General features: G+C 37.4%; 1 long non-coding RNA gene across 1 annotated transcript; it reads right to left on the bottom strand.

Annotated features, from left to right (window-relative positions):
- Positions 1-466: 466 nt before the first annotated feature.
- Positions 467-22,463, bottom strand: LOC141584465 (uncharacterized). The gene is made up of 3 exons (XR_012517523.1): positions 22,395-22,463; positions 21,843-21,961; positions 467-570 (listed from the first exon to the last, which is right to left on the bottom strand). It is a non-coding gene; the product is annotated as an uncharacterized LOC141584465 (long non-coding RNA).
- Between the last annotated feature and the right edge of the window lie 244 nt (positions 22,464-22,707).

A 22,707-nucleotide genomic window follows, 5' to 3' on the forward strand; every position in this document is an offset into this window, starting at 1 on the left:
AATATAGATAAACCCAGGAAGTAGACACTGTTCTGCTGCTTTAACTTCCCTGGGATGCCAGGCCCTGAGCAGAATTACCCATGAGGAGAACTGATGCTGAACATTATAGAAAATCACAGTATTTACTGCACTGGCTTTGTTGAGCACAGCAATACATAGTGGATTTAAACTTGATTTTTAGAATCTGCCTATAATCACAAGGTTTATGAGAAATAAAGCAGTAATAAACAATTTGATTCATGTTTTTAATTCCTTGTATTTCTTAGTTTTTCACTAGGCAATTAGGTTATTTCTAGCATGAAAATAATCAATTCTATTAAATTCAGTATTTTTAAACCGAAGAATGATTTTATATTCCAAACACTTTCTTTTTAAACCCCAACACTATACAGTACTTGCTACTGTCTTTAAAAACAGATACAACCAGAAAGTGTTTACCTTTCTATTTCCCACTGTTCACGCTATACTCACAGTTTTCAGGGCTCCCTCTGTGCTGATGTCTAGGATGAAAATCCATCTGTAACACACTTCCCTTTCCTCATACTGCTCCTTGTTCTTTTAAGAGATCCCCTGTAAAGACAGGAAGGACACTGTCATTTTGCCACACAGGCCCTGTCACCTCTCCACCTAGCCATCTCTTTGTGTTCTGTATATTTGCCTCTTTTTTGTTTCCAGTGGGAACATAACTTTTCTGTATCCCATTCTGCAATGTCATGCTTCATTGAAAACTAGCTAATCTGATGAACTCCAATGCTAATTGGTTCATGAGATTTCATTGTAAAATGTCAATTGGCTGTGATAAAACCTAATGTTGCCCTCTTAGAAATAATGAATTAGCCTAAAGGAATGTCTATTGTATATGAGATTTTACACACTATTTTCAGGCTTAAGAGATAATTTCTTTTTTTTTTTTTTTTTTTTTTTTGAGATGGAGTTTCCCTCTTGTCACCCAGGCTGGAGTGCAGTGGTGTGATCTCTGCTCACTGCAACCTCCACCTCACGGGTTCAAGTGATTCTCCTACCTCAGCCTCCAGAGTATCTGGAAATACAGGCACCTGCCACCATGCCTGGCTAATTTTTGGATTTTTAGTAGAGACGGGATTTCACCATATTGGCCAAGATGTTCTCCATCTTCTGACCTTGTGATTCTCCCGCCTTAGCCTCCCAACGTGCTGGAATTATAGGCATGAGCCACCATGCCTGGCTGAATTTTTTTTTGTCAGTGGGTTTTTAAGTGCCTGTTAAGCCTTTTATTCTCAGTGTGTGGATCTCAGACCAACATCAGCATCTTTTGGAAGTTTGTTAGAAATAAAGACTCTCAGGTCCCTTCCCAGACCTAACAAACAATCTGCACTTTAAAAACATTCCCGGATATTTATGTGCACACTAAAATTTTATAATTCCACTTTTAAAATTTTTGCCAATATGTTTGCTGAAAAGTTTTATGCAATTGGTATTTTAATTTTTATTTATGTGGCTACTAGCAAAATTAAATGTTTTCAAATAATTATTAACCATTTATATTTCAATTTCTATAATTACCTATTTATTTTTTCCCTGTTTTACATTTTAATGTTCATATTACTTGTAGGATTCATTGGGTATTATAAGTATTAACTCTTTTCTCTAAAATAAGTTATATTTTCTCTCCTAGTCATTCGTTAACAGTATCTCTTATAAAAATACTTTAAATTTCAGAAAATATTAATTTGTAAATATTTTATCTTGAAACTCAAGGTAGCATATGCTGCAATTTATTTCATTTATGAAAAATATCACCTACACATTTACAAACCAAAAATTGGTTCAAATAGCTTCATGTAATTTCTGATCATTCTGAATGTAGACGGAAAAGTTTTATTTATTGAAGCCTGTCCATTTCTCACTAAGTTTTAAGTCACATTAATAACTTTCTAATTTATTTTTGTTGGAAGTTACTTTGAAGTGAGTACCTTATCGTTATAATTTCATTTAGGCCTCAGAGAGAATAAAATAAAGAAGCAATTGCATTGTGTTCACAGATCTCTAATCTGGAGTACACCCTTTTGTTGTCCTGCTCTGTGAACTCTACAATGTGATAAATCACTTCTAAAAAGTTGTTCTTTCAAATAAAGTCATTCAGGAAGATTCCAGGTAGCTCTTGTGAGGAGAAAAGATAATTTCAGACAAATCAGCTAAATCAACCACGATTATTAGTTGAGTGACAGATATTTTTGTCTAAGTGTCTTGCCTATTCATAAAGAAGACACATCCAAAGACAAGCTTAGAGAATCTTCAAATATTTGCATTCAGAGACCTCAGTTGTTATATATTCCTAAAATCCCTTGCTAGAAATGATTATTTAAATTATCCAAATTTAGACAACTCTATCAGAAATATAGTTTCTAGAAATAGAAATCAGAAATGGGGAAGTGTTCCAAGAAGTTCCAGTTTATAATTAGGGCAGGTTTGTAAAAACAAAATTGCAATAGCTTTAGAAACAGAATATTTCCCTAGTGTTTTTAGCGCAGAGAAGAGACCCTAGGGCCCTTACAGGGCCATCTGTGCTAAAACAAGTCAACTTCAGAAAATGACAACAGCAGAAACAATCCCCATTACAAATGTATTTAAGACTTGTCAACTACCTTACCGCTCTCCCACCCCCAAAGGACCACCAGATTAATCTGTTGAAGCAAAGCAAAGTTTATTAAAGTTATATCAGAAAGGATTAACAACATCTTGATAATAGTGTCTCAGAAACGGAAGACAGATAAGGTATTTATAGTATTTTGCATTTAGTTTCAGTGATTCCAGTTAGGTTTATTAAAATTTTGCTGGACAAAAGTTTATTAAACCTGTTTACTCGGGTGAGGAAATTATTTGTCTGGAAAAACTGATTTTCAGGAATTTCCTAAAGTTATTTATTATTTTATACCATCATTTTCCTACATATAAAAGAAGTACAAAAGAAAGTCCTTCATAAGAAATGCAGCATTTCTTTCTCCTCAAATAAATGCTGGTGTTAAATTGACAGAGGTGGTTTTATCCCTCATTAAGCTCTGTAGATGCAGTTGGTCTCAATTCCAAAATTTCTGAGGCGATTATCTGGGAGACAAATCTTTCTGCCTTCCTACTTCTTTGTCAATCCGAACATTATAGTCATCCTAATCCTTAACAGGATTCTTTTAGATTGCTATAGTATAATTGCAGGGACCTATTGGCTACTCAAAATATCTTGTCATATGCTTGAAGATATCCACATTTCTGATTAGAAATGAAAGGTTTAAAAGACAAGTGGTTGGTTGAGCTAAAGCATTGGCTGAAACTCCTTGAAATGAAAAATATGACCAGACTATTGGTTAACAAGTTTAAAAAGATGAAATAAATGCTTTCCCAGTTTTGAAAGGATGAGGAGCCACAAAGAGAGCAGAAGTACTTTAACATCTAAAATGTGGAGGAGATGAGGAAAGCAGACTTCAAAGGAGAAGCGAAAGATGCAAGTAGAATAAACAAAAACCATAGGATGGAGTGTTTTCATCTAGCTAATGCAAACAATCCCAATTCTGTATAATGGGAAAGTGTGAAAGATTACATTGGTACATAAATAATTCAGCCATTTAAAAATAAATCTGTAATTTTTAAATTTTTTAAAGCATTTGAAGTTAAGTCAGTTTTTACCTAACTGCTCATTGAACGAGTCAAGCCAAATACTATCCAACTCCTTATTTGTAGGATGTAGTGACCAAGAGTGCCCCATATTTGATCAAAGTCTAGATCCAGATATAAAATAATTACCACGATATGTAAGATGTTTTGTAATTCCCTCTTTGTCTTTGTTTATAGAAGACATTAAAACATTAAGACAAAAAGACATTAAAACTCTACCTGTAGTGAAGTAAGAGCTATTAGATGTTAGTGCCACATAATTTAATTTGTGGAAAGTATAAAACAAATATGCTGTTTAGGTGTCATTTTTCCAGCATATGTTTTATCCTCCTAGCATTAGTTGTCTGACAACAGGTGGCCTCCTAAGAATACAGAATGACAGTTTCTTAGTAAGTAAACTAAACATTTCTTCCTGGACTAGTGATGAAAGTAAACAATTAAGTCACAGTTTTCACATTATCAGATTTGAAGAATCGCAGTCAAAACTTATCTATTTATTATATATAAAGTGAACTTAAATACTGTTTTTATGATGTGTAATCAAGGCAGGATAACTCATTGTTTTAAAGTATTTACAAATAACTATTGAAACACAATTATTCTCTGCTTTATTGAGTTTATTAATAAATGTTATGTATACATGCTAATAATTTTGAGCTATTGGATGTTATATTACTCTGTTTCCAGGCTGCTGATAAAGACATACCTGAGACTGAGAAGAAAAAGAGGTTTAATTGGACGTACAGTTCCACATAGCTGGGAAGGCCTCAGAATCATGGCAGGAGGAGAAAGGCACTTCTTACATGGTAATAGCAAAAGAAGATGAAGAAGCAAAAGCCAAAACCCTTGATTAACTCATCAAATCATGTGAGATTTATTCACTATCACAAGAATAGCATGGGAAAGACCCACCCCATGATTCAATTACTTCCCCCTGGGTCCCTCACATAACATGTGAGAATTCTGGGAGATACAATTCAAGCTGAGACTTGCGTGGGGACACAGCCAAACCATATCATTCTGCCCCTGGCTCCTCCAAATCTCATGTCTTCACATTTCAAAACCAATCATGCTTTCCCAACAGCCCACCAAAGTCTTATATTTCAGCATTAACACAAAAGTCCACAGTCCAAAGTCTCATCTGAAACAAGGCAAGTTCCTTCTGCCTATGAGCCTATAAAATCAAAACCAAGCATTTATTTCCTAGATACAATGGGAGTACTGGCATTGGGTAAATACAGCCATTCCAAACAAAAGAATTTACCAAAACAAAGGTGTTACAGGGCCTATGTGAGTCCAAAATCCAGTGGGACAGTTAAATTTTAAAGCTCCAAAATGATCTCCTTTGAGTCCATGTCTCACATCCACGTGACGCTGATGTAAAAGGTGAGTTTCCCATGATATTGGGCTGCTCCACTGCTGTGTTTGCAGGGTATAGCCTCCCTCCTGGCTGCTTTCACAGGATGGCATTGAGTGTCTGTGGCTTTTCCAGGCACACAGTTCAAGATGTCAGTGGATCTACCATTGTGGGTTCTGGAGGATGGTGGCCTTCCTCTTACAGCTCCACTAAGCAGTGCCCCAGCAGGGACTCTATGTGGGGGCTCCATTCTGCAATGCCCCAGCAGAGGTTCTCCATGAGGACATTGCCTCTGCAGAAAACTTTTGCCTTGGCATCCAGGTATTTCCATACATCTTCTAGGTGGAGGTTCCCAAACCTCAATTCTTGACTTCTGTGCACCCACAGGCTCAACATTATGTGGAAGCTGCCAAGGTTTGGGGCTTGCACCCTCTGAAACCATGGGCCGAGCTGTACTTGGCCCCTTTTAACCATGGCTGGAGTAGCTAGGACACAGGACACCAAGTTCCTAAGCTCCATACAGCATAGGGACCCTGAGCCCAACCCATGAAACCATTTTTTCCTCTAAGGCTTCCAGGTCTGTAATGGGAGAGGCTGTCATGAAGACCTATCACATGCCCTGGAGATATTTTCCTCATTGCCTTGGTGATTAACATTTGGCTCCTTGCTACTTATGCAAATTTATGCAGCCAGCTTGAATTCTCCTGAAAAAAATGAATTTTTCTTTACTATATTATCAGGCTGCAAATTTTCGGAACTTTTATGTTCTGTTTTCCTTTTAAAATGGAATGCTTTTAACAGCACCCAAGTCATCTCTTGAATACTTTGCTGCGTAGAAATTTCTTCAGTCAGATACCCTAAATCATCCTTCCCAAGGTAAAAGTTCCACAGATCTCTGGGGCAGGGACAAAATGCCACCAGTCTCTCCGCAGAAACATAAAAGTATCCCCTTTGCTGCAGTTCCCAACAAGTTCCTCCTCTGCATTTGAGACTACCTCAGCTTGGACCTTATTATTCATATAATTACCAGAACTTTTGTCAAAGCCATTCAACAAATTTCCTTCATTTTACTGTATTCTTCTGAGCCCTCCAAACTGTTCCAACTTCTGCCTGTTACCCAGTTCCAAAGTCGTTCCACATTTTTCGGTATCTTTTCAGCAATGCTCCTCTCTACTACTACCGATTTACTGTATTAGGCCATTTCCACACTGCTGATAAAGGCCATTTCACACATATCTGAGACGGGGAAGGAAAAGAGGTTTAATTGGAATTATAGTTCCACATGGCTAGGGAGGCCTGAGAATCACGATGGGAAACTAAAGGCACTTCTTACCTGGTGGCAGCAAGAGAAGATGAGGAAGAAGCCAAAGTGGAAACCCCTGAAAACCCAACAGATCTTCTGAGACTTATTCATTACCATGAGAATACCAAGGGAAAGACCCACCCTCATGATTCAGTTACCTCCTCCTGGGTCCCTCCCGCAACACATGGGAATTCTGGGAGATACAATTCAAGTTGAGATTTGGGTGCTGACACAGCCAAACCATATCAGATATAAATCACTTCTTCCAATCATAGGTATATCTTTCTGATGTATTAAATTTATATGGAAACTTTCTGATCATAGCACATAAAAGTGATGATGAATATTTTTAAATAATAATGATTATTGTTGTTGATGTTGTTGGCATCAATCTCATTAGCTCCTGCTTTTGTCTATTGAGTTTTGCTATTTTTGAGACAAGGTCCCACTCTGTCACCCAGGCTGCAATGCAGAGGTACAATCACAGCTCACTACAGCCTCAACCTCCTAGGCTCAAGTGATCCTCTCACCTCAGCCTCCATAGTGGCTGGGACTACAGGTGTGTACACCATGACTTGTTTTTTTTTTTTTTTTTTTAATTTTGTAGAGATGGAGTCCCATTGTGTCACTCAGGCCTATCTCAGACTCCTGGGCTCAAACCCAGGATCCTACCACCTCAGCCTTCCAAAGTGCTGAGATTACAGGTACCTGGGTAGATCATGGTTTTAAAATATAGTAATCATGAGGGTAAGCAAAACTATCTTTATAATTTTAAATTTTATGATAAAGACTCTACTACCCAAAATTAGTCTGAAAACTAAAACAATGGATTAATTCTCCATCTTTTCCCATAATGATTACTTTCCTTTCACTCTATAGTTTCGAGTCAAAATAATTGCATACTCAATAGTCTTTATATGATATTCTATCTTAAAAAATTATTAGAGTATGCAAAGAGATGATTTTTTGGCTTTGTTACCAAAACATAAAAACTACATTAACACAAATTTACTACAGATCATTTATGGCATTTTCCTGCTTCATTCTTTAATCAAATGTTAGCCTTTTAAATAGGAGACACTATTTGAGGTTTCTGGCTAAGGTAAATTTAGAACAGATATGCCAAAGAACTCTTACATTCTTTGTGCTTTTTAAAAATTTTAGATTTGGGGGTACATATGCAAGTTTGTTACATGGGTGTGTTACATAAAGGTGAGATTTGGGCTTCTATTGAACCCATCACCCCAATAGTGTGCATAGTACTCAACAGGTAGTTTTTCAATCCTTGCCTCCCTCTTTTCCCCCTTTTAGAGCTCCTTGTGTCTATTGTTCCCAGCATGATGTCCATGTGTACCCAGGGTTTAGTTCCCACTTATAAGTGAGAATATGCTGTATTTGGTTTGCTGTTTCTGCATTAATTCACTTAGGATAATAACCTCTAATTGCATTCATGTTGCCACAAAGGACATGGCTTTACTCTTCTTAAGGACTGCATAGTATTCCATGGTGTATATATCTCACATTTTCTTTATCCATCTCACTATTAGTGGGCACCTAGGTTGATTCTATGTCTTTGCTCTTATAAACAGTGCTGCAATAAACATATCAGTGCAGGTGTCTTTTTGGTAGATATACAATAATGGGATTGCTGGATCAAATGGCAGTTCTAGTTTCAGTTCTTTCCCACAGAAGTTGAATGAATTTACATTTCTACTGACAGTATGTAAGTATTCTATTTTCTCCACAATCTCGCCAACGTCTATTATTTTTTCTTTTTATTTATAGTTATTATGAGTGGGCTGAGTTGGTATCTCATTGTGGTTTTGATTTGCATTTCTCTGAAACCAGGAAAGGAGCCTGAATAGCCAAAGCAATACCATGTGAAAAGAACAATGTGGGAAGGCCATCACTTTACCTGAATTCAAACTATAGTACAAGGCTACAATAACCAAAACAGCATGATTGTGGTACAAAAAAAAAAAAAAAAAAAAAAAAAAACACACACATAGACCAAAGGAATAGAATAGAGAAGCCAAAAGTAAAGCTGCACACTATAACCAACTGCTCTTCCATAAAGTTGACAAAAATGAACACCCTATCCAGAATCAATAAGGAACCTAAATTGGTCAAAAAGATAAAAATCACATGACCCTAATAAAATATGGGCAACGGATGTGAACAGACACTTCTCAAAAGAAGACACACAAGTAGCCAACAAACATATGAATTCTCACTTTCTAAAGCAATAGTTAAGACTAGCCCTCTTTCCACCCTCTGGCTGCCTAAAGGAAGCCTCAGAGTCACCAGGAATGAGAATGTCTGGGAAAACTGCTTTGTGAAGATTGTCAGAGGTTCTTTCTTTATGTCTTTCTGCTCAGAGAAGGGAATAATTATCGTCTTACTGAATCAAGTTGGGTGGTGTTTAAGAGAGAATCCCTTAGAGAGCTTGGCATGTGTCCCTTGAAATTGGGTGGTCACAACAACTGATACCTGACTCATACGTAAACAATTTTTAAAGGTCAAATCTTGGTGGGATTTGCCACTGTAATGAAGAGAAGTAATATATTTGCATTAGAAACATGTGAGCCTTCCTCCTGCCAGGACATAGGTGACTATTTTTTCAAAACCCAGCCGTGCAACCTGCAGAAGTGAACTAGAACTGAATTATCTAGCTTATGCTAACATGCAAGACCTGACTGGATGGTTAGGTCAACCCAACAGAAAAAGTCCTCTTGCATGGAAGGCAGGAGCTGAGGAAGAAGTTTCAGACAGCTTAATCAATGTATAATTTACACAAAATAAGCCATACAAACTTAAGTATACAATTTGATATATTTTGAAATATGTATCTATTTAAGAAATCATCACCACAATAAAGATAATTAAAATCCATCAAACCCATCCATTTTCTCCTCACCAATCTCATCCTCCTATACATCCTAACCTTTTTCAGAGGCAAGCAATAATCTACTTTCTGCTATTATTGATTAATTTGCATATTCTAGCATTTTGCAAAAATAGAATTATATAGTATAGTCTCTTTCTTTTTCTGGCTTCTAACGCATGGCATGATTTGGGGGCAATTGATTCACAATTTTGTGTGTATCAATAGTATGTCCCTTTCTGCTGGTTAGTACTATTGTTGTATAGCCATACAAGGAAATAATAGTTTATCTGTTGCTTATCTGTATCTGGTCATTTGGGTTGTTTGAGGCTATTACAAATAAAACTTCTATAAATATTTTTGGAAAAGTCGGTGTGTGAATACGCTCTTTGATAAATATCTAGGAGTTGAATGGCTGAATAATCTAGTAGTTGTATCTTTTTTTTTTTTTTTTAAGAAACTGCTGACTTGTTTTCCAAAGTGGTTGTACCATCTTATACTCCTATCAGTAGTTTACAGAGTTCCATTTTCTCTGTATCCTTGATAATACTTGATATGGCCAGACTTTTTCATTTCAATTATCTTAATAAGATTTTCAAGATAATACAGAGTGACTGTTAACATGAATTTGTCTATTAACAAATGAAATTGGATTTTGCAATCCAAATATCTTTAAAGTATACGTTTTTTGCTTATTTTTATTAGCCCTTCTATTTTCACATTTGTGAGTTCAAACATTCTTCTTATATTTTGAATATAATCCATGATTTATAATTTGCAAATATTTTTTCTAATCTATTGCTTGTTTCTTGATTTTCTTAATAGTGTTTTTCTGAGAGCAGAAGACTTTAATTTGGATGAAGTAGAACTCATCATTTTTTCTTTTGTAGATTATACTTTCAGTGTCATAGCTAAAAAATTTTTGCCTGGTCCAGATAACAATGTTTTCTCCTTTGCTTTTTCATAGAAATTTAACAGTTTTAGGCTTCACATTTTCTTTTATTAAAGTTTTGTAAGTGGTGTGAGCTGTGAATCAGGATTATTTTTTTCCTCTTTTTGCATATAGAGCTACAATTGTTGTTGCACCATTTGTTAAAAATAATATTCTTTCTCCACATAATTGTCTTTAAAGCTCTGTCAGTTATCAGTTGTCCAAATATGTGTGGATTTATTTCTAGATTCTCTATTCTATTAATCTGCTTGTCAGCCTTGACACCACACTCATAATTTCTGTCATTTTAGAATAAGTCTTAAAATCATATAGGGTCAGTCTTCCAACTTTGTCATTCTTTTCCAAAAAAGATTCTCACTATTAAAGGTCTTTATAAAATTTTAAAATCTACTTGTCAATTTCTGCAGAAAAGTCTGCTTGGATTTTGATTGAGATTGCTTTGAATATGTAGATCCAATTGAGAAGAACTGACATCTTAAAAATAATATTAAGTAATTAGACTCAATACAAAGATCATTTACTTAGATCTTATAAAATTTCTCCCAGCAAATTTCTGTAGACATTCACGTACAGACTTGGGACATTATTTAGTTAGATTTATCTGTCTCTGGCTGAGAGAGCACATAAACAAATTTTCTGAGATACAAGAACTATACACTTCATTTCATAGAGAGGAAGGAGCCACACTTAACCCCACATAAAAAGAGTTGTGTATAAAATGAAGCAATAGAATCTCCTGTGGTTCATGTTGACATGGTTGCTAAGGGTAGGAATGATGGGTGTTAGTAGGCTCAGGATTGAAGTGAGCTGTCTTGAGAAGAACTTAGGGAGAGACTAACATTCTCAGAGAGAATAAAGTTTAAGAATCTCCTCAGTTAAGTTTTTCATGGTGAAATTTAAAACTTTATTTTTAGACTTGCCTAAAATGGCTACGTCTTTGCCCTTAATAAAGACATGTTGATACATCATTTATTTCAGTATCACAGAGCTTAACTTATTAGATGAAATAACTTCTGTTCTCTAATGCTAATTAATATAAGGTCAGGTTCTATTTAATATTAACAAAATTCCCTGTCTGGCAACCTTTAAAAACTGAATAGCCAATAATTTGTAGAGGATAGTATAAGCACTGACCTCCCTGGAGTCAAAAGGCTACATGACTGTAGAGCTTCCTATGACACCTTAGAGCTCCGTAGGCAATTAGATAATAACATTAAATAAAAACCCACATGGCTTTAAGAAAGAAGACCATTTGCATTCACACGCTTAGTGGATTTCCTTCCCTCTTGCACAATCATGAATCATTTTAGACTGTGGGGAAAATATTGGTATTAAAATGCCTCGCAGCTATGTCAACTCCCTTGAGTGGCAGTTGACAGTTCTGAAAGGCTGTGGCCTTGTAGGCTGATGAGGTTCCTACTCATCCTGAATTCCAAACAGAGAGAGTTATTTTTAACTTCACTATCAGTGCACATGACTGTCCTTGCAGGGAAAATGAGCCAAACTGACATGATGATTCTATTGCTGAGGTGAAAGGCATTGAGGTACAGCCAGTAGTTTCACATGGTACTTAAGGATAGTAGACAGCTTTTCAAAAATAACAAAAAAAAATTAAATAGTGATTTCAGGCATACCAGATGTTTACTACTGAAAGAAAATGAAAAGTTAAAGGGGTTATTTTGGATTAATTCTATCTAATTCTATATTATTCGACCCACACCTGATAATTCAAGTGCTGATGCTTAATGGTAATGGTGCAAAGACCAATTTAAGGAGATTCCTTGTCACTCATTTCACAGAGAACATGTTCAATCCTACCAACATTTTTATCTCCATAAGAACTTTATTCAACTCATACATGATTCAGCTCCTCATATATCACTAAGCTGTCAAACTCAAACTTCAATTCACTCGATTCAACACTTATTGGGCAAATAGCATGCACAAAGCATTAAACTGGAACTGGAGGAGACTCCAAGAAAAATAGCACATAGTATTCATTCTCCAGAGAGCCAGAGTCCAATAGGGAAGAGAAACACACATCAACAATTTTAAAACAAGGGAAACTCTGGTAAGTATTTCTATTATTAAGTTGTAGAAGGAGAGATGAATTCTGACTATGTGCAGAAACATAAACACTGTTTTCCATTATTGATGACTTCTGCAACCTCTTCATAAATCTCAGCTTTCACTCATCATGTTATGACATTATCAAGTAGAATGCTTTCAGTTGCAAGCCCAATAATTAACTAACAGTGGCTTAAATGAGAGAAAGAACTATCATTCACACAAAAGATCATCAAACTAAGTGGTTCTAAGTGTTGTATAGAATATCGTGATATTATTAAGAATCCAGGCTCTAACTCTCTACTCTATTGGAGAACTTGATTTTTCATCATTTATTATAGCTTGTTACCTCTTGGTTGCAAGATGGCTGCCTCAAGCATTACATGCCATACAATCCATCCAAAGTCAGAAGAAAGGGGCAAGATTTCTCGCTATTCCTTTATATCTGAGGAAAATATTCTGCTCAGTAGGCACCCAGAATACTTCTTTTACATCTTATTTGTCAGTACTGGGTCATGTTTACTTATAAATGAGCATTTAAAAAATAGGAAAATACTCACATTACCTGTCTTTGGCCAATCATGATACATTTTCAGAAGCTGTGGAGGTTCATGCTTTCCCTGAGAGTGCTACTGCTCAAAGAAAACCGAGAATCTATAAATCAAAGGAGTTTATAGAAGGGAGGCAGTTGACAACAACAGTGTCTGTGAGTCTAAGTACTTAGATTATGCAATCACCCAAACTGAATGACTACACTGTTGAGCTCAGAAACCAATACTCCAACTCTTTGAAATTTGAACATTGGAGCAGATAGCATCCCTATTTCTCAGTCATTTTGTGAGAGTAGGAACATGTCTTCACAGCAAAGTTACCAATTAGCAAACACAGAGGGCCTAATCACAGACAAAACATTTGCAAACTCAATTATAACCCAATGTGTTCAATATACCCCACTGATCAACATCTTCCCTGCGGTCCTCCTGTACTTTTCTCCTAGGCTCAGAGCTCAGTACTTAAAAACCCTCCTGACTTTGCCTCAGCAGAGTTGGGTATAAAAACTTGATCTATGCTCTCTGCCCTATTTCAGGCAATAGTATTGGAATAAAATAAATGTTTGTTGATCCTGTCCAGTGTAATTTTTTTTAACTTAATTACAATTAAGAATTTCCAAATGGCTCTAGAGAACCAACCTTCAGTCTACTTGACCTCAACAGACCTTCATCTTCCCATATGTTAATAGACTTTCCATATGAGATGGGCATGAGGACTCATTGAGATGGGCATACTTCCTGACCTAAGGTTGGTGGGCACCCAATAGTTGTTTCTTTCTTTCCCTGAGGGACAACATGTGCACAGATAAGGATTAAACAACCTGACTTTAAGAAGCTTCATTTTGTTTATTATAGGTCTACCGTATTACAGTGGTCTATGTGTTAATACAACCATCCAGAAAATAATGTCACTTCATGTGGACTGCTCTAACAGTAATTATGAGACAGTAATTATGTTTTAAAAATACAGAGTAAAGTGCGGAAATCAAGCATTAATTGATCTACATATTCAGGACAATGAGAAGAGGTGACTGTAATCTGGGTTTCATCTCTCAAGGCAACAAAAGAATGTTCATGTAGGCTTATTATCCTTTTCATCATGTCTTTCTAACCTAGTAGTCCTCAAACTTTTTGGCACCAAGGACTGGTTTCATGGAAGATAATTTTTCCATGGGTAGAAGGAGATGGTTTGAGGATGAATCTGTTCCACCCCAGGATATTAGGCATTAGATTCTCATAAGGAGCCACAACCTAGATCCCTCACATTCGCCGTTCACAATAGGATTCACACTCCACTGAGAATCTAATGCCACTGCTGATCTGACAGGAGGTGGAGCTCAGGTAATAGTGCTGGCCCACCTGCTACTTCCCTCCTGCTGTGTGGCCTGGTTCCTAACAGGCCATGGACCAGACTGTTACCAGTCTCTGGTCTGGTTGTTGGGGACTCCTGCTCTAACCTGCATCTCTCTAATCTGAATATGGAATTGAATTCCTTCTGTGGACTCCTCCCTCTACTCCACTACACCTGCCACCCAACTTATTACTAACTCTAGACCCTCTTTTCTTATTTACTCTTCTTCTTAGTACTTAACTTTAAATGCATGTTTTTTCCATCCTCTCATTTGAGCTTCACACTAACCCTATGAGGAAGACAGGCCACATAAACCACTTTCATAGATAAGTACACTGGAAGAAGAAAGCATTAGCCAGGTAGGTGGTAATTGGAGGAAACAAGACAAAATTCCCCTCATTTAAATGTAAGTTCAGTAAATTTACTATGTGATCATGCTAACATATTTTAGGATATATAGTGACTGTACTTTCATATTTCCAATATTCAATAAAATATTAAGGTACAGATATCTGAGTTGTTTCATTTGAACTCGTAGTAAGAAAACAAAAAAACTCAACTTACAAATGGGCAAATAATCCAAATAGTCCTTACTCAAAAGAAGACACAGAGATGGCCAACGGGTATATGAAATGTTCAACAACTAATCATCAGATAAATGCAAATTAAAACCACAATGACAAATCGCTCATACCTCTTAGAATGGCTGTTAACACAAAGACAAAAGATAGCAAGTGTTGGCAAAGATACAGAGGAAAGAAAACCCTTGGGCACTGTTGTGGGAATGTAAATTAGTACAAGCATTATGCAAAACAGTATGCAGACTCCTCAAAATATTAAAAATAGGACAACCATATGATGCAACAATTCCACTATTGGGTATATACCCAAAAGAAAAATATATTTGCAATCCTGCACTCATTGTTTTTTTTTTTTTTTTTTTTTTTTTTTTGAGACGGAGTTTCGCTCTTGTTACCCAGGCTGGAATGCAATGGCGCGATCTCGGCTCACCGCAACCTCCGCCTCCTGGGTTCAGGCAATTCTCCTGCCTCAGCCTCCTGAGTAGCTGGGATTACAGGCACGCGCCACCATGCCCAGCTAATTTTTTGTATTTTTAGTAGAGACGGGGTTTCACCATGTTGAACAGATGGTCTCGATCTCTCGACCTCGTGATCCACCTGCCTCGGCCTCCCAAAGTGCTGGGATTACAGGCTTGAGCCACCACGCCCGGCCTGCACTCATTGTTTTGTAAGAGCCAAGATATGGAAACAGTATAAGTGTCAGTCACTGGATGAGTAGATAAAGAAAATGTGATATATACACACCATGGAATACTATTCAGCCTTCAAAAAGAAGAAAAATTCTGTCATTTGTGACAGCATAGACAAACCTGGAGGACATTATGTTAAGAGAAATAAGATGGGCACAAAAAGACAAATACTTCATGATCTCACATGTGGAATCTAAAAAAGTTGAACTTGAAGTAGAAATTAGAATAAGTAAGAGAGGCTAGGGTGGTGAAAGGGAAATGTTGATCAAAGGATATAAAATTTCAGTTAGATTGAAGAAGTAAGTTTGAGGAGACTATCATGTGACATTGTGACTACAGTTAAAAACAATATATTCATGGAAATTGAGAATAAATTTTAAGTGTTCTCACCACAGAAAATGTTAAGTGTGTAAGATAATGCATATATAAATGAGCTCTACTTATCCATGTCAAAATATATACATTTCAAATAAAACCATGAACATGATAAATATACACAATTTTTGTAGATCATGAAATAAAATAAATATCTTAGCTCCTATGGCTTATTCGCTTTTCTTCTTTAAAGTAACTACCTGAATTTCTGAATGTTCTTAGTACTGTTTGTTGCCTATTAACTGAATTTACACTTTTAAAATATCACTGAAGAAAACTCTTAATTAGACTAAGCGCTATTGCTGGATTCTGCCAATTCTGGTCCATGTGCTTGTCTAAAGAGTTTCCAGTTCAGCACTGTGGTGGCCTGCCTCCCACATAACTAAGCCTCCCTGGAGATTTTTTCTTCTGATCTCTTTAATTCTTGACTCCAAATTTGGACATGTTATAACCTGCCATAAATGCATATAAGAACTGGATAAATTCAGTTGCCATAAAAAAGCTTTCCTGGAGCTGAGCATGGTGGCTCACACCTGTAATCCCAGCACTTTGTAAGGTAGAGGTGGGTGGATCACGAGGTTGAGATTGAGATCATCCTGGCCAACATGGTGAAACCCCAACTCTACTAAAGAAAAAAAAATTACAAAATTAGCTGGGCTCGGTGATGGCATGCCTGCAGTCCCAGCTGCTCTGGATGCTGAGGCAGAAGAATCGCTTGAACCTGAGAGGTGGAGGTCTCAGTGAGCTGAGATTGTGCTACTGCACTCCACTCCAGCCTGGTGACAGAGCGAGTATCTGTCTTTTTTTTTTTTTTTTTTTTTTTAAAAAAAAGGCTTTCCTGGCTGATACAATGAATAAATAAGGGGATGGATGTGGTGATGGACTTAACTACACTCCTGTCCAAACCATCTTTTTCATAGCCAAGCCTAAAAATAAGAAAGAAAGTTTGCCTTCTGATAAATCCAGGTCTCCATCATGGACCTCCAGCAATTAAAGGCCACAAATGATTTTCTCCATGGGGGAATCTGAATAAAAGCAATTCCATTGACAGAAAATTCTTAAGAGGTAGTATAAAGGAAATTTAATATTTAAAAATATATGTTTTTACTGTGTATGAAAAAAATTAAACCCACCAAAATTATGCTTAAAATTAAAAGTTATTAGTAACTAAGAATGGATAAAGACAATCAGATGTTTATTTCCTTAAATTTTGCTGAATTTATTTTCCTTTGCTCACACTGGTACTTTTATAGTTAAAAAAATTATGATGCTAGGTTTCAAAATATAGCATTTTACTGGATCCCACACCTTATAACTAACACCTGTCTGATTCCCTTTACTAAATGACCTAAGTATTGCCAATCAGATGAAATGACAAGATCCTAGTTTGGAAGGGAATTTTGTGACTCAAGTTTTGATTCTATATATGTTACTTCCTGGAAGAAATGAGCAAAAGACTTTTCTCAATAACATAATTTTTTACATATTTGTCTACCTGAAATACATTTGGGCTAGCAAATATTTCCAATGGAAATATCTCTTGGCACTATCTAGCCTTCTTTATTGCTTGTTGTGAATTAGTAACATCAGATTCACACCTAGGTTGCTAAGGACTGAAGAGAGGAGGTATTACACTTTCAAAGGCTAAGAAACAATATGCAGCTACATAGACAGCCAGAAAGATACAGGGAACGATATTTAAATGCGGAGTACTAAGACCCAGTTCTAACAAGGAAGAGAAACAGTAGTAGGAGAAAAGGGGGTGACAGATAAAATTAGTCTATTTTTAGGGTACCCCTGAAAATTCTTGCTACAGACACTGCTAAGGTAAGACATTAAAACTTGTTTTAAAGAGGTCAATTGCTTAAGCACCAATTTTCTGTCTTTAAATTCCATCCACTCCCTCTTTGTAGTAGAAAGAAAGAGGGGTAAAAGGAAAACAGTTGACAAGATATTAGGATGCATGAGCCTCCCTTTTTCAGTCGGTGTAGAACAGTATGTCTGCCATAAGTGTTCAATAGAACTGGGTGCCTGTAAGAAATATGGGCCAAATCTGCAGGAATGATTCCCTGGAGACTGTGGAAGTTCATATCCTAAGTAGGAAGGTATGTCAAGATGTTGGAGTGAACATCTACCTTGTCCTGCATGGAAATCAACACTGTTCCAGCATTTTGACTACTGGTACAGAAGGAGAGGGAAGAGAGAGAGAGGAAAGAAAGAGAGAGAGAGGAGAGAAAGAGAGAGAGAGGAGAGAAAGAGAGAGGAGAGAAAGAGAGAGAGGAGAGAGAGAAGAGAGAAAGAGAGGAGAGAAAGAGAGGAGAGAAAGAGAGGGGAGAAAGAGAAAGAGAGGAGAAAGAGAGGAGAGAAAGAGAGAGAGGAGAGAGAGTGGGGAGAGTGGGGAGAGAGAGGAGAGAGAGGAGAGAGAGAGTAGAGAAAGAGAGGAGAGAGAGGAGAAAAAGAGAGAGAGAGGAGAGAGAGAGTAGAGAAAGAGAGGAGAGAGAGAGGAGAAAGAGAGAGAGAGAGGAGAGAGAGAGGAGAGAAAGAGAGAGAGGAGAGAAAGAGAGGAGAGAAAGAGGAGAGAAAGAGAGAGGAGAGAAAGAGAGAGGGGAGAGAGAAAAAGAGAGAGGAGAGAAAGAGAGGAGAGAGAGAGGAGAAAAAGAGAGAGAGAGGAGAGAGAGAGGAGAGAAAGAGAGAGAGGAGAGAAAGAGAGGAGAGAAAGAGGAAGAGAGGAGAGAGAGAGGAGAGAAAGAGAGAGGAGAGAGAGAGAAAGGAGAGAAAGAGAGAGGAGAGAAAGAGAAGGAAAGGAGAGAGAGAGAGGAGAGAGAGAGGAGAAAAAGAGAGGAGAGAGAGAGAAAAGAGAGGAGAGAGAGGGGAGAGAAAGAGAGGAGAGAAAGAGAGAGAGAGAGAAGAGGGAAAGAGACAGAAAGAAGAGAGAGAGAAAAATAGGAGAGAAAGAGAAAGGAGACAGAAAGAGGAGACAGAGGAGAGCATGAGCAGCTCTTGACATTGTAGTGACATTCTCATTTAGATCACAGCAATAGTAAAATTTCTCCAATAGGAGAAATGACCCAAGACAAACTCAGAGCAGAATGGGAAGAAGCTCCATTGGTAGCCAACCAAAATAGTTGAAGGTATCTATAAAGTACCATTTTGGTAATGGCCTAGAAACAACTGGGGAGTTCCTAGTTGTGCCCTGGAACTTGAGGGCCTGTCAAGTCAGCAGATTTCTGGGATAAAACAGTAATTAAATTACCAAAATAAACCAGCAAAACCAAAGATATTTAAGAGCTCACATTTCACAGGTGGTGCACAGATCATTGATATCCTGCTAGTACTACTATTTCTCAGATATTTATGCCTGCATTAGTCATCAAAGTATTCTCCATGGAACTGTGGGCAGAGCACGTCAGGCTGTAAAAGGACTGCACTTACACATGAAACTCATGACGCAACTTCCACTATCACGTAAGTTTTAACCAGGACCAAAAGACTGGTGGCTAATCACCAGTCTGTCACTTTAATTTATTGGTTTATCCATTTGTTGAGTACCATTATAAACACAAACTCAGTGACATCCTGTACTCAAAAGGAAAGATCTATTTTTAGAGAAAAGGGCTGAGGAATTTCATTGTTGAGTTTTCTGAAAACTAAAACTAAAAAACTATTAATACTACTTCCATATAAACTTTAATCTCAAAATGAACATGGGTAAATTATTTATGATGAACCCAGGAGTTATGTCTCCATCATATCCAAAGCAAGTGTTCACTCATCAAATATTTGTTGGGTGTCTACTTGGTGCCCAGCACTGCAATGAACTGTGGAAATATATGTGAGCCAAGGAAGCACAGCTAATGCTGACAGAAATTATAGTTTAATGGGAAGTTGAACATCAATGAAATAACCAAAGTAACAAATGTGAATTACTAGTGAAGAAAAGTGCTCTGAAAAGAAAAAAGGATTCTGGTTTGTTCATTGAGGAGAGGGGCAATTAGAGCAAGATACCCGATTTTGACCGGGCATCAAGCACGAAATCCCTAAGAGGTGACAGGAATAGAGAGAGGTCTGAAAGGTTAAGTAAGTTAACCAGGTAAGATTAACTCAACATTAACTCAAGCCAAAGTGACTATATAACACATTAGAATCTCTGTAATTTGAAAATAAAGATCCATGGCAAGAGAGGCAACTCAGCCTTCAGCCAGTCTGATCTTTGCAATCACATAAAATGTGCAAGACCATAGTCACGAGAATAGGGAGAAGTAAAATGTTTGTAAAGTGGCAGACACAATCTTACCAATTTTGCTTACAGTCAAATCTTTTATATTAAATGCACATTTTCCCCCTGTTGTGAAGTCTGTTGGGTTTAGAGTCTCAGCCTGATACTCAACGCACACAACACTCGTCTGGCTCGCATGCCTACAGTGCCCCAAAGATTGGGAGCCCCATTATCCATCATCTGTGTGGCCATCACATGTAGTAACATAATTCCTCACAAGTATGTAGTAAAACTTGGAAGTACTCTTAGCCTCAAAATTTCATTAGTGTATTTAAAGAGCCAACCGTCAAGGAGTAGAAAGAGCAGCATAAAAATAAAAAAGAGGCCGGGCGCGGTGGCTCAAGCCTGTAATCCCAGCACTTTGGGAGGCCGAGGCAGGTGGATCACGAGGTCGAGAGATCGAGACCATCCCGGTCAACATAGTGAAACCCCGTCTCTACTAAAAAAAATACAAAAAATTAGCTGGGCATGGTGGCACGTGCCTGTAATCCCAGCTACTCAGGAGGCTGAGGCAGGAGAATTGCCTGAACCCAGGAGGCGGAGGTTGCGGTGAGCCGAGATCGCGCCATTGCACTCCAGCCTGGGTAACAAGAGCGAAACTCCGTCTCATAAAAAAAGATAAATAAATAAATAAATAAATAAATAAAAAAGATACAGATACCTTAGGGATTTAACATACGTGAGGCTTGTTTTTTCACCTGTGATTTTCTCTCAGTGACCCTGAGAAGTCACTTATTCACAGTTTACTAAACATTACCATCAAATATAACAAAAAGCGTTCATTATTTAGCCCTTCTTCCAGCTTTTTTTTTTTGAAGACAGGGTTTCACTAGCCATCCAGGTGATAGTGATAAATGAAAATCAGTGCCAAGTTCCCTGCTGTTTCTCATTTTAGAGTTAATAGGAACTTTCAACTCACTGCAGCATCTGTTTCCTGGGCTCAAGTGATCCTCCCACCTCAGCCTCCTAAGTAGATGGGACTACTACAGGCACATGCCACCACACCTGACTAATTTTTGTATTTTTTGTAGAAACAGAGTTTTGCAGTGTTGCCTAGACAGTTCTCAATCTGTTGGCTCAACCGATCCACTGGCCTCAGCCTCCCAAATAGTTGAGATTACAGGTGTGAGCCGTTGCGTCTGGCCTTCCTCTAGGTTTTAAGTGTAGAACACAACTTTAATTGCACCAATACAATAAAACCTTCTTTGTTCTAATTTTACAGATTTTTTTGAAAAATAATATAGTACTTTCTTCTTGGTCTCATGAAATCTTATTCCTCAACCATATCAGAAAGTGAAGCTACTAATTATTTTGAGGAAAAACTCAGATCATGGGTATAATCATGAACAAGTTGAGTTCCATGAGAATGTAATCATCATCATCTTTTTCGAGCACTTGTGTTCCAGTCTTTGTTATTAATCAGTAAATGTGAATTATCTGGCTTAACCTTCAAAACAATTATACCAAGTAGATATTACTACTACCTCCATTTTACAGAAGAAAACACTGAGTCCTGAAGGGACCAAGTTAACTTCTCAAGGTGATACAGTTAGTAAATGCTAAAATGGGATTTTCGTCTTGAGTCTGTGTTCTGAATTTCCTCTTACCTATGCACAAAGCATGTAACTCTTTACTGATAGCTGCATTTTTTAAAAGGTGATTAAGCATGCTGAACCGGAAGGCAAATTCTTAGTGTACTCATTTTCTCTACAAACTCAAATATTTATGGCAGCAAACTTCCCAGGTATCATTCCTTCATGGTCTCCCCTTGCTCAGAATCATGAAGTACTTGAGGTAACAAGTCAACCTACCTGCGGTGTAGATTGTTCCTCCAGCCCCATCATCTTGTACAGAATCTGCCGGCGGATATTCACTTCTTGCTTAGACCCAGACATGTTTCACTTTCTCCTCACAAATTCAATATATCATCCTGCAGGGACAAACAAACAAATCAACCAGAGAGTAATTAGTAGTGCCATCATTCTCAGCACTTTGTGAGAAAACCGTAGAGAATTTCTAGGGAGGCATAAAAATAGACCAAAGTCCACAACCCCTTTCCTGCCTTTTAAACAAATTTCCTCAAGGGCATTTGAAACCATAGTTTCAACTTGCTATGGGAAGTATTAATAAACCCGAGAATATTCTGAGGGTGAGAATGCATTTTCTTTTTAGTTTTGTTGTTCAAAGACTGCATTTCATGCTCTTGTGTAACTTTGAAAATAGCAAAACTTGGTTTCGGTGTCTGCAAATTCAAACCCAAACTTGTTTAAAGGACAGAGCACATTTTAGTCTGTTATCAGGCTGCTAATAAAAATATACCCAGACTAGGTAATTTATAAAGGAAAGAGGTTTAACTGACTCACAGCTGCACATGGCTGGGAAGGCCTCACAATCACGGCAGAAGGCAAATGAGGAGCAAAGTCACGTCTCACATGAAAGCAGGCAAGAGAGCTTGTACGCGGTAGCTCCCCTTTATAAAACCGTCAGATCTCGTGAGACTTATTCTCTATCCCGAGAACAGCATGGAAAAGACCCACCCCATGATTCAATTACTTTCCACTGGGTCTCTCCCACAACATGTGGGAATTATGAAAGCTACAATTCAAGATGAGATTTGGGTGAGGAAACAGCCAAAGCATATCAGAGCATAAGAAGATAATTTTTTTTAATTTGACC

Source organism: Saimiri boliviensis, chromosome 5 (assembly GCF_048565385.1).
Source record: "Saimiri boliviensis isolate mSaiBol1 chromosome 5, mSaiBol1.pri, whole genome shotgun sequence".
Taxonomy (NCBI): Eukaryota; Metazoa; Chordata; class Mammalia; order Primates; family Cebidae; genus Saimiri; species Saimiri boliviensis.